The sequence below is a fragment of the Prionailurus bengalensis genome, chromosome X (genome assembly GCF_016509475.1).
Source record: "Prionailurus bengalensis isolate Pbe53 chromosome X, Fcat_Pben_1.1_paternal_pri, whole genome shotgun sequence".
NCBI classification, from domain to species: Eukaryota; Metazoa; Chordata; class Mammalia; order Carnivora; family Felidae; genus Prionailurus; species Prionailurus bengalensis.
The window spans coordinates 75,225,531-75,238,951 of NC_057361.1; positions in this window are offsets into that span (position 1 = coordinate 75,225,531).

Sequence of the window (13,421 nt, forward strand, 5' to 3'; positions counted from 1 at the left end):
TCCAGTAATTGCACTACTAGGGATTTACCCAAAGATACAAAAATAATTATTTGAAGGGTTACATGCACCCTGATGTTTATAGCAGCATTGTAAACTATAGCCAAATTGTGGAAAGCACCCAAATGTCTATCATCTGATGAATGCATGAGAACATATGGTATGTGTATACACACACACACACACACACACACAGGGAATATTACTCAGCCATAAAAAGAATGAAATCTTGCCATTTGCAATGACAAGAATAGAGCTAGAGAATATTATGATTAGTGAAATAAATGATTCAGAGAAAGACAAATCCAATATGATTTCACTCATGTATGGAATTTATGAAGCAAAACAAATGAACATGGAAAAAATAAAGGAAAACCAAGAAACAGAATCTTAACTGTTCATAACAAACTTATGGTTACCAGAGGGAGGTGGGTCAGAGATAGGTTAAATAGGTGATGGGGATTAAAGAGGACATTTATTGTGATGAGCACATGGGTGCATGTAAGTATTGAATCACTAAATTCTGTACTTGTATCAAAAAATAAATAAAAACACAAATAAATAAATGAATAAAATTTTTAAAAAGTAAAACACTTACATAAGGGTAGAAGTAGCAATAACAAGGATGGCATTTAAATTGCCATTAATTATAGCTATAGATTTTATTATTTAATAACAGTTATAATTTTATTAGGATGCATTTGTTCTCATTTGTTTGAAAAATCCTGTCTTGGACCAAAGCATCAGAAATATGATTTATGACTTTTGAAAAAACTTTAAAATCATGAGTTAGCCTATTGTGTGGCATTATAAAAGTGTAAATTGCTGAAAATATTACATACTAGACTTTAAAGAATGCTAACGACATATTTTTGAGGCAACAAAATATAGCTTTCTAAGTAAAAAACAGTGTGGAACACAGATTAATTCAGCCTTCTTTACTGTGTGCATATTGAGCTCTTTGAAAGTATGGTTGCACTGCACCATTTATTTCTGTGAATGTAACAGGGTTTGAAAAAGAGAAAGATCTGAAGTCATGCATTTATCAGATACTGCAGTGGTTATCTGTTTTTTGTTTTGTTTCTTTGTTTTGTTTTGCCCCTGCTATTTTTAACTGACTCTTTACATCAGTGAGTGAGGATTTTGTACAGTAAAGCTGCTCTTTTTTAATCATCATGAAAAAGAAAGGAATTGTGGTTGCTTAAACTTATATATCCCATTATTTAATGATCATTTTCTAAAGCATTACAATACAATATAGAGTTATTGACTCTAAAACCATAGCAAATATAATTTAAAACTTTTCCTAATAGTTCAGAAGATCAATAAGAACTTCTGTAATTGAGAATCATAAACATCAATAATCCCTCAACTGGCAAAATGGATAAATTGTATTTAACAGATATTTTCAGTAGTAGAGTTGCAAGCAAGCATACTTTACTATAAATTTCATGCATAAGTGTTGGCAAATGTCTCTTAGTCCCATTTTTTGTTTCAGTTCTGAGCAGAAAGAAGGCAGCGAAGCTTCATCTTGGAAAAAGAACACGGTACTTTAGAGTCATACAAAGGCTCAGGATGGAAAGTATCTTTTTTTTCCCCCTCACATTCTCAAACTGAAATCCAAGGAAGAGATTAGGAGAGGGGGATGACAGATACGGTGTTGAAAGAATGGATGGAAATGATAGGTGAAAGAAGAGATTTTCTTTACATGATAGAATGATCTTTTTCCATTATTTAGGAAGCAATTCCTTCCTTGGCTCTCATGTTGGAATTGTAAGAAAAGAAGAATACTTTCTATCTCTGGCCTTTATATGATCTTATGTTACCATGATCCTTTTTCATGCTGAAGTTTTACCTCAGAAAAATGGAATGAAGAAAAAGACATTTGCCAAAACTTCTGGACAAAATTTATACCAAAAGCTGCTTGCTTATAATTCTGTCTACTGGAAATCTTTATTAACCATAGTTGCTGCAATAAAGCTATTGTGATATTTGGGTTTGAACTGTAGATAGGATATATATATATATATATATATATATATCATGGGATAAATGGCAAGGGTGGAAATGGATGTATAACAACACTGACAATCTGAGGTCCCTTCTTTCCTTTCATTCTCTTCTCCTGATTTGCCTTCCATTTCTTTCTAGTTTCTTTTCAAAAGCATCAATACCTCTCTTTACATTACCCTTCTTTTCCTCCCTCCATTCCTTCCTCAATAAGAGAAAATAAATATTCACATTACTAAATTATGCTTTTCTAGTTTTCTATTGTTGTTACTGGATTGATTATGAAAAAGACTAATGAATCTTTATAAGGAGGGGGACACAAAAGAATAAGAAAGAGAACAGAAAAAGGAAGCTTATTATAGAAATAACAGGAAAAAAACATGGAACCATTTCGTGTCTAAGAATCAATAGTAACTTTACAAGTACAGTAAAAGTTTAGAACAAGTTTAAACCTTTAGAACAAGTTGTCAGAGGTATATCTGAAAAAATAATACATGCTACCTATATACTATAATCCATCCTATTGCAAACAATAACAAGTTGGAAATGTGTATAATATAAACTTTAATAACCTTTTGTTGGAACCTTTAAAAAGATTATGACCCATTCTGGGAAAATTTGATCCAAGTATGCTTTTTGTCTCTGGCAAAGCCTCCCTTGAATCTGCCTTATGCTTTCATGTAACTGTTTTGGATGCAAAGACAATTAGAATCATGCTTTCTCATGGCAAGCATGACCCTTTGTCTCTGCTTTCTCATGGCAAGCATGGTTCTTTGTGCTTCCCTCAACTTCTTATCTTTATTTTTCTGTCTGTGTTCCATTGTCAGTCCTTGATCTATGCCTTGAATAATTAATAGCTGTGATAAAATGTTAAGAAAAATTGAGTCTTACCTTAGTCTTTCATAGTAGCTTATTTATCTCTCAGAAATCTTTATTATTTTGTTTGGAGATATCAGTATTAAACGTGGGACTAATATTTGGGGAATTATAGCCAAATAAGAGAGATGATAGGCTAGCACAGACAAGTTTTGCAATTTACTCTATTTACTTTGTGAATATACTAAAATCGTTCTTATGTTGTCACAGTAAATTTTTTCCTCGAAAACAGATAAAAGCCCCTCAAAATCTCAGAAAATGTCTGTCTTTGGAATATCAATTATTGTTAACTGGTATTTTCCCTATTTGTAAATACTTTGATAGATACACTATCCTCCCTTTCTACAATTGAATTCGATCCCAGTTTTTTTTTTTTGTTTTGTTTTTAAATCTCCATTGTCACTCTTAGTTCTAAAATAAGTTTCATTACACGTTGGTAAACATATGGTACATTTCCCCAACTGCTTCTGGATATAGATGACCAATTTTCAGTAAGTTAAGATGTAACAAAGTGATCATTGTAATTCTAATTGGCTTCCCAATATGCAAAAATAATTGAGTGACCTTCTGGTTTTATTCAAAACTGTAGGGGATAAGTTTGCTTTTCAATAAGCTTTCAAGCCCTGTCATAAATATTCTGAAATGGATTACTTTTTTGATTGTCTCTTTATGTGTATTCCTTATTGGGAAAAGTAGAATAGAACATTCTCAAATATTTTGAAAAACATTATTTACTTTCTCCTGAGGAGAAGCCAATACAGGGAGGTCTTTTTTCTCCCTCAAATTTAGTGTTTATTTTGATTTTTTAATGCTGCACAAGAAAATATTTATTCCATTTATTTCTTTTATTTCATTATTTCTGTTTGCTGCTGTTATTTCATTTACTGAAAGAGAGAGGGAACTTTTGTGGCCTTTTTCATTTTCTCTGTAGGCTGCCTTAAACTTTCTAAATTTAAAAAATTTAAGCAAGCAGAAGGGAAGAGGGGGTTTCACAAAATCACTCCGGGGGAGGGGAATAAAACTTTGCATTGTTAATCATGCCTTATGATGGGGGATCAACTGCGGGTACAATTATGTTTCACTCTTAATTAATTGTGCTTGAGACTTTAAATAAATTTGGGTGTTCCTTTCTTAGAGCAGCTTGTGCTGAGGAAGGTGCATGCGCTGAAAGATGTCACAGCAGTGGCTGAACACACAGCTAATGTTCTTGGTGTCCACAGCACAAGTGAAGTGGGGGTGGCAGTAGTGGCACCATTTCCACTAGCAGTGCTGAATCTCAGAAATTCATCACCGATTAAGTACTTGGCCAGGGTCACGAGTGGGTCCTCTCTGGGTTCAGGAGTAGCATCCTCAGGACTAGTGTAGAGAGCAAATTCTGGAAAGTAGTCTTCATTTTTGATTTTCCAGCAAGGACTTCTTCAGTGAGCAGGTCTTACTTGTTGAGGAACAACGTTTTTTTATGATTTTTGATTTATAATTTTTGATATAACATATATGTAATCTTCTCAGCCTCAAATGCAGGGCTTATTACACATTTGCTAGCCCAGCTCTTCTTCAAAGTCAAAACCTTAATTCTACACCCCTTTATTCTGCCAATTTACCAGTATAATTAAATTTGAAAGCTCAAAGGTGGAAAGCATAAGTAATATAAGAATGAGAAATTAAGAATAGCTTTAAATTGTCCTTCCTCACCTGGAAAAACCAAACCAACAAAAAACTTTTGTTTGAATGTCTAAAGGAACACTTATTATAGAAAAAGAAAATATATTATTGTAGGCTATTGCACATCTGTTGTCATTCATCGACCTGCTGAGTTGAACATTAGAGGGAGAGCTGTAGTTACAAAAGCAGATTGTAAACTGATGAAGCCTATTCACTTTAGAGTATGTTCACCTCCCATGAAGCATATTTAACCCAATTATGTAATAAAGGTTTTTTTTTTGAGATTTCTGTTCTGAAACATTAATGCTAGCTGATAATTTAGAGATCATATACTCCATCTACATAATTTTACATATGAGGAACCTAAGACCTAGAAAGGGAAGATAACAACTTGTTTATTTCAGAGGCAAGACTAGAACCAAATCTATTGATTGGAAGCTCAATGACATTTCCTCTCAGATAATACAAAATTTGAATTAGAACAGATTTTTTTTAGTTCTATCCTATCTCTTCCTTTTATAATGGTCTTTATCTTACTTACACATTTCATGGGATTCTAGCTGTTTAGCTTATTCATAATGATCCCATGCCTCATATTTTTGGTTCCCCCCCTCATGTAAAATTATGTTATTCAAGTATTGCTCTTAATACATTGGCTTATAGAAAGAATAATTCTTTAATAACTGTAGTTAGTAATTGTCATGAGACACCATGGGTGTGAAAGTGTAGAAGTGGAAATGGTGGTTATTTGATAAGTTGTTTTTCCACCCTAAACTCTTCCCATGTATCACTTATGCATCCATTACCTTCTGTATGTAGAACTAGTCCTTAATATTGAATGTAGGAGGTTTTTATTTGCAATTTTGATCAGAGTTTTGATTTTCATCATTACTAAGACTGTCTGGCAGCAAACATCAAGTAACATAGAGATTATCTTCTACCTTATCATTTTAACTCCTAGGCTAATTTTGTCACTTTTATTCAACATAGTATTGAACATCCTAACTAGACCTATTAGGCAAGAGAAACAAATCAAAAGGCATCCAAATTGGAAAAGAAGAGGTAAAATTATCTCTGTTCTCAAAGTGATCTTCATGTAGAAAACTCTAAAGATTTCATATAAAAATGTGATATAACTAATAAATTCAACAAAGTTGCAGAATACAATATCAACACACAAATATCAGTTTTTATATACTGAAACTGACATATATGAAAAGGAAACTAAGAAAACAATTTAATTTACAATAGTGTCAAAAATAAAAATACAAATTAAAAATAAAATATTCAAATTAAATAAAATTTGAGAATATTTACTCCTAAATAAACCTAACCAAGGAAGTGAAGAACTTATAGACTAAAAACTAAAAAATGGTGTGGAAGACATTAAGGAAGACAAAAATAAATATACCCTATGTTTATGGAATAGGAGACTTAATATAGTTAGGATATCAATGCCACCCAATGTGATATACAGATTCAATACAGTCACTGGCAAAATCTTTTTTTTGCATAAATACAGATATGTATCCTAAAATTTATACAGAATCTCAAGGGGCTTTGAAGAGCCAAAACAATCTTGAAAAAGAGGAACATAGTTGGAAGTCTCATACTTCCTGACTTCAGAACGGACTACAAAGTTATAGAAATCAAAAGAGAGTTTTACTGATACAAAGATAGATATATAGACCAATGGAATATAATAAATTCCAGTAAGAAATCCTCAAATGTATAGTCAAATGATATTCTACGAGGACGCCAAGACCACTAATTGAGGAATCAATAGTCTTTTCAACAAAAATGTTGGGGAAAACCAGATAAACATATGCAAAAGAATGAAGTTGTATCCTTATATTACATCATATACAAAATCAACTCAAAGTGAATTAGAGACCTAAATGTAAGAGAATGCATTCAATTCTAAGAAGAAAACTAGGGGAAATGTTTCATGACATTGAATTTTTCAATAATTTCTTGCATATTACACAAAGCAATAGTAACAACAAAAAATAGGTAAATGGGACTACATTAAAATTAAAAACTTCTTTGCGATAAATTACACTATAAAAAGAGTGAAAAACCAACCCATGGAATAGGAGAAAATATTTACAGATCATATATCTGGTAAGGGGTTGATATACAGAATATACAAAGAATCTCTACAACTCAACAACAATTACCACAAAATATCCTAAACAACCCAATTAAAAAATGGGTAGAAGACTTGAATAAGCATTTCTCCAAAAATAGTGTAGAAATGGTGAATAAGTATGTGAAAAGATGCTCAACATCACTATTCCTTAGAGAAATGGACTGTAAGTCAAAACCACAATATGATACTACTCATATACTTTTAGGATGGCTATTATTTAAAAAAAAAACAGAAAAAAAAGAAGAAAACCCCAAATGTTGGTAAAATTGTAGAGCATTTGGAACCCTTGTATATTGTCGGTGGAAATGTAAAACCCTGCAGCACCCATAGAAAACAAATGATAGTTGCTCAAAACATTAAAAACAGAATTACTATATGATCTAGCCATTCCACTTCTGGATTTATACACAAAATAATTGAAAGCAAGGACTTGAACAGGTATTTGTACACCTGTGTTCATGGCAGTACCTCTGCAGTACACAAAAGCTGAAAAAGAAAAACTATCAACTGATAAATGGAAACACAAAATGTGGTATACACTTAAAATTGAAGGTTATTCAGCCTTGAAAAGAATAAAATTCTGACACATAATACAACATGCATAAGCCTTGAAGACATTATGCTACGTGAAGTAAGCCATCCACAAAAAGACAAATACCTCATGGTTCCAGTTATATGAAGTACCTAGAGTAGTCAAATTCATAGATAAAGTACAATGGTGATTGTGAGGAGCTGGGGGGATAGAGGAATGAGGAATTATTGTTTAATTGGTATGAGGTTTTGTTTGGGAAGATGAAAAGTTAATTTTGCATATGTTGTAAGATAAGGTACAACTTTATTCTTTTGCATATGGTTGGTGAGGATGGTTGCACAGCAATGTAAACACACTTAATACCGCTGAAATTTACACTTAAAATGTTTAAAATGGTAAATTTTTATTTCATATATATTTTACCACAATAAAAATGGTTAAAATGTTAAATTTTATATTATGTTTTACCACAGTAAAAGAAACAATTTTGAATAAATAAAACCAAAATGTAAACCTATAACTCCTACTATTTATGTAATAAAATAGGACTCTCTCTCTACAAAGGAAACAAAGGAAATCACTTGTTAACAGTGCACTTCTCACTGCCAGGGAAATTTCCCCAAGCTAGTAACAGTTGGTATAAAATGCAACTACCTATGCAGCCTCTATTTTCTATTTAATACTTATCTAGATGTGCTTTCTGTTGCTTTCTAAATACCTGTTACTTGATTGTGCAGGTTAATATTTTAACAAATTGCATCAATAAATATTGTTTAAGATGTTTATTTATTTTGAGAGGGAGAGAGAGTGAGGACAGGGAAGAACAAAGAGAGAGAAGCAAAAGAATCCCAAGCAGGCTCCGAGATGTCAGTGCAGAGCCTGATGCAGGTCTCAATCTCATGAACCCTGAGATCATGACCTGAACTGAAACCAAGAGTCGGATGCTTAACCGACTGAGCCACTCGGCACCCCTCGATAATTATTATTTTAAGGAGCGTATCTGGCACAATCTCCAAATACTCAAAAGCAATTCAGTGATAGTAGCAAAAGAGGGAAAAAGATAGCATGTCTGTGGTCTGTATTCCATAGAATATAGTAGTTTGGCTGTTGTTTTGCAAGAGTTCCTTCTATATGAAAGGGATAATACAAAATACTTTGCCTAATGGTAGGTACTTTTAAATTTCGTTTAATTTGATTTAAATTTTAGTTAGCCAACATACCATGCAATACTGGTTACAAGAGTAGAATTCAATGATTCATCATTTATGTGCAACACTCAGTGCTCACTGCAAGCGCCTTCTTAAGTACTATCTCCATCTAGCCAACCTCACACACACCTCCCTCTATCAACACTTTGTTCTTTATCATTAAGAAACTTTTGTGGTTTGTTTCCCTCTCTTCTTCTCCCCTCTCCCATGTGTTCATCTGTTTTGTTTTCTAAATTCCACATATGAGTGAAATCATATGGTATTTGTCTTTCTCGGATTGACTTATTTTGCTTAGGATAATAACATTCTAGCTCCATCCACATGGTTGCAAAGAGCAAGATTTCATTCTTTTTGAAGACTGAGTAATATTCCTGTGTGTGTGTGTGTGTGTGTGTGTGTGTGTGTGTATCACTTCTTTATCCATTCATCAATTGATGGACATTTAGGCTCTCTATATAATTTAGCTATTGTTGCTACTGCTGCTATAAGCATTGGGTGCATGTACCTCTTCAAATATTTATTTTTGTATCATTTAGGTATATACCTAATAGTGCAATTGCTGGGTCATAAGGTAGTTATATTCTTAGTTTTTTGAGGAACCTCCATATAGTTCCCCAGAGTGGCCGCACCAATTTGCACTACCAATAGTGTAAGAGGGTTCCCCATTGTCTGAATCTGCACAAACACTTGTTATTTCTTGTGTTGTTAATTTTAACCATTCTGACAAGTGAGGTGATCTCTCATTGTGGTCTCAATTTGTATTTCCTTGATGATGAGTGATGTTGAGCATCTTTTCATGTGTATGCTAGTCATCTGAATGCCTACATTAGAAAAGTGTCTATTTTATCTTCTCTTCATTTATTAACTAGGTTGCTTGTTTTTTGGGTATTGTGTTCAATAAGTTCTTTACAGATTTGGGATACTAACACTTTATCAGATATGTTCTTTACAAATATCTTCTCCCATTCAGTAGGTTGTCTTTTGGTCTATTGATTGTTTCCTTCACAATGTAGAAGTTGTTTTTTTTTTTTGATGTAGTCAAACTAGACTTTAAAACAAAGATTGTAATAAGAGTTGAAGTAGGACATTATATCATAATTAAGGGATCTATCCATCAATAAGATTTAACAATTGTGAATATTTATGGCTTCAACTTGGAATAAACCAAATATATAAGCTAATTAACAACAAACATAAAGAAACTCTTTGGTAATAATACAATAATATTAGGGTCCCTTAACACCCCACTTACAGCAACAGACAGATCGGCAAAACAGAAAATCAATAAACAACAATGGCTTTGAATGACACAGTAGACCAATTGTACTTAACACATATATTCAGAATATTTCATTTTAAGCAGCAGAACACACATTCTTCTCAAGTACACATGGAACTTTCTCCAGAATAGATCACATATTGGATCACAAATGAACCCTCAACAAGTACAAAAGGATAGAGATCATACCATGCATATTTTCAGATCACAACGCTATGAAATGTGAAGTCAACCACAAGAAAAAAAGAAAGTTAGAAAGCCCTCAAATACATGAAGATTAAAGAACATCCTACTAAAGAATGAATGGGTCAACCAGGAAATTAAAGAAGAAATGAAAAAGATACATGGAAGCAAATGAAAATAAAAATTTGACAGTCAAAACCCTTTGGGATGAAGCAAAGGCAGTCTTAAAAGGAAAATACATTGCAATTCAGGCCTATCTCAAGAAGCAAGAAAAGTCCCAAATACACACCTAACCTATGCCTAAAGGAGCTAGAAAATGAACAGCAAATAAAGCCTAAAGCCACCAGAATAAAGGAAATAATAAAGATTGGAGCAAAAATAAATGATATAGAAACAAACAAACAAACAAAACCCACAGCAAAACAGATTGGTGAAACTAAGACCTACTTCTTTGAAAGAATAAACAAAATTGATAAACCCCTAGTAAGACTTATCAAAAAGAAAAGAGAAGGGACCCAAATAGATAAAATCACCATTCAAAGAGGAGAGATCACAACCAATATCACAGAAATACAAACAATTTTAAGAGAATACTATGAATAAGTATATGCCAGCAATCTGGGCAATCTGGATGAAATGAACAAATTCCTAGAAATTCAGAAACTATGAAAGCAGAACAGAAAGAAATGGAAATTTGAACAGACCCATAACCAGCAAAGAAATTAAATCACTAATCAAAAACCTCCCAACAAGCAAGATTCCTGGGCCAGATGGCTTCCCAGGGGAATTATGCCAGACCTGTAAAGAAGAGTTGATACTGGGGTGCCTGGGTGCCTCAGTCAGTTAAGCATCTGACTTCGGCCTAGGTCATGATCTCACTGTTCCGAGTTTGAGCCCTGTGCCAGTCTATGCTGACAACTCAGAGCCTGGACCCTGTTTCAGATTCTCTCTCTCTCTCTCTCTCTCTCTGCACCCCCCCACACACAGTCATACTCTGTCTCTGTCTGTCTCTCTCTCTCTCAAAAATAAATTAACATTAAAAAATTTAAAAAACTAAATAAGGGTTAATACCTATTCTTCTCAAACTTTTTAAAAAATAGAAATGGAAGGAAAACTTCCAAACTTATTCTAGAGAGCCAGCATTCACTTGTTTCCAAAAGAGACAAAGCCCCTACTAAAAAGGAGAATTACAGGTCAATATCCCTGATGAAAATGGATGCAAAAATTATCAACAAGATATTAGCAAATCATTAAAGGCATCATTCACCAGGAACACCTGGCTTGCAGGACTGGTTCAATATTTCCAAATCATTCAATGTGATACACCACATTAATAAAAGAAAAGATAAGAAACATGATCCTCTCAATAGATGCAGAAAAAAAGCATTTGACAAAATAAAGTATCTTTTCTTGATAAAAACCCTCAACAAAGTAGGGATAGATGGGGCATAACTCAACATGATAAAGGCCATATATGGAAGACCCACAGTTAATATCATCCTCAGTGGGGAAAACTGAACACCTTTTTCCTATGGTCAGTAACATGACAAGGATGCCCACTCTCACCATTACTATTTAACATATTACGGAAGTACAAGCTTCAACAATCAGAAAAAAAAAAGGAATAAAGAGCATACAAATAAGCATTCAAATTTTCACTATTTGCGGATGGCATGATACTCAATGTAGAAAACCCAAAAGACTCCAGCAAATAATTGCAAGAACTAATACATTAATTCAGCCAAGTCTCAGGATGTAAAATTGATGTGCAAAACTCTGTTGCCTTTCTGTACACCACTAACAAAGCAGAGGAATAGAAATCAAGGAATAAATCCCATTTACAATTATACCAAAAACAATAATATATCTAGAAATAAACCTAAATAAGAGGTAAAATATCTGTAGTCTGAAAACTATGGAAGACTTGTGAAAGATATTGCAGATGACACATGGAAGTGGAAAAGAATTCCATGCTCATGGATTGGAAGAACAAATATTGGTAAAATGTCTATACTGCCCAAAGAGATCTACACATTAATGCAATTCCTATCAAAACACCATTCTTCACAGAGCTAAAACAAAAAGCCTTAAAATTTGTAGGGAACCAAAAAAAAATCCAAATAGACAAAGCAATTCTGAAAAAGAAAAACAAAACTGGAGGCATCGCAATATCGCAACTCTGGACTCAAGCTATATTACACAGCTGTAGTCAACAATACAGTATGGTACTGGCACAAAAACAGACACATAGATCAATGGAACAGAATGGAAAGCCCAGAAATGGACTCACAACTATATGGTCAACTAATCTTCAACAAAGCAGGAACCAATATCCAATGGAGAAAAGACAATCTCTTCAGCAAATGGTTCTGGGAAAACTGGCAACATGCAGAAGAATGAAATTGTACCACTTTTTATACCATATACAAAAATAAAAATGAATTCAAAATGGATGAAAGGCTGAAATGTGACACAGAAAACCATCGAAATCCTAGAGAACAAACTCAGCAACCTTTGTGACCTTGGCCATAGCAACTTCTTACTAGACACGTCTCTGAAGGAAAGGAAAAAAACAAACAAACATGAACAATTGGGGCTTCATCAAAATGGTAAGTACTTTAAGCTCTCTTTTCAAATGAAGAAACAGAGCCTTAGAGTGGGTGAGAAGCTTGGCCAAGGCCACACAGTCAGTGACTGATGGAGAAGACAAATTTACATCTATCTGGACAAAAGCTATGTGCTTTCTATCATTACGCACAGACTTAACATTAAAGAAGATATAGGACTAATCTCTTGTAGTCTTTGTATTTGAATACCTGCTAAGTAATTTTTTCTCAGACAAACTATAATTATAAACGTTTCGTTTGAATGATACTGATTTTCACATGTACAATACTGTTCTCTGCACAATCTTATTAAATGCATCAACACAGAATATTGAATTTTTTTCAATACTTAAAACATTGAAATATGCAATATATGATAATTATATAAGGAGAACATAAGACTGTTTATTAGTCTATGAAGAATGAAAAGTACAGTGTTTAGAGACCAGGGTAAATTAATGTCTCCCTAAAAGCCTCTAGAAGTTCAGGCTCAAATATGTTTAAATTTGAATGCTTTATAATATGTATGATTATGGTTTCCATTTAATCTATTTTACATTCAAATACTAGCATGAGTTTTGTGAATCTCAGCCCATGCCCCTGGGAAATGAATGCCACAGGAAGAGTTCAATCAATATATACACATTTCAGAAATCCCCGAACATGTTGAATTGCTACATACCTTTCAAATCTTTGAACTTTTATAGATGCACATTGATGTACAATAATACTAGCTATGTAATCTATCCCATAAAATATTCTATAGCATGTAATATTTACTCACACCAGACTATACAGCATGAAGTGCGGTGCAAGATTGACATTTGTCTCACAAATTTCAATCAACAAGGAGGTAGTTTTGATATTTCAAACTCTCTTTTCTCTCTTTTTTTGTATAATTTATTGTCAAGTTAGC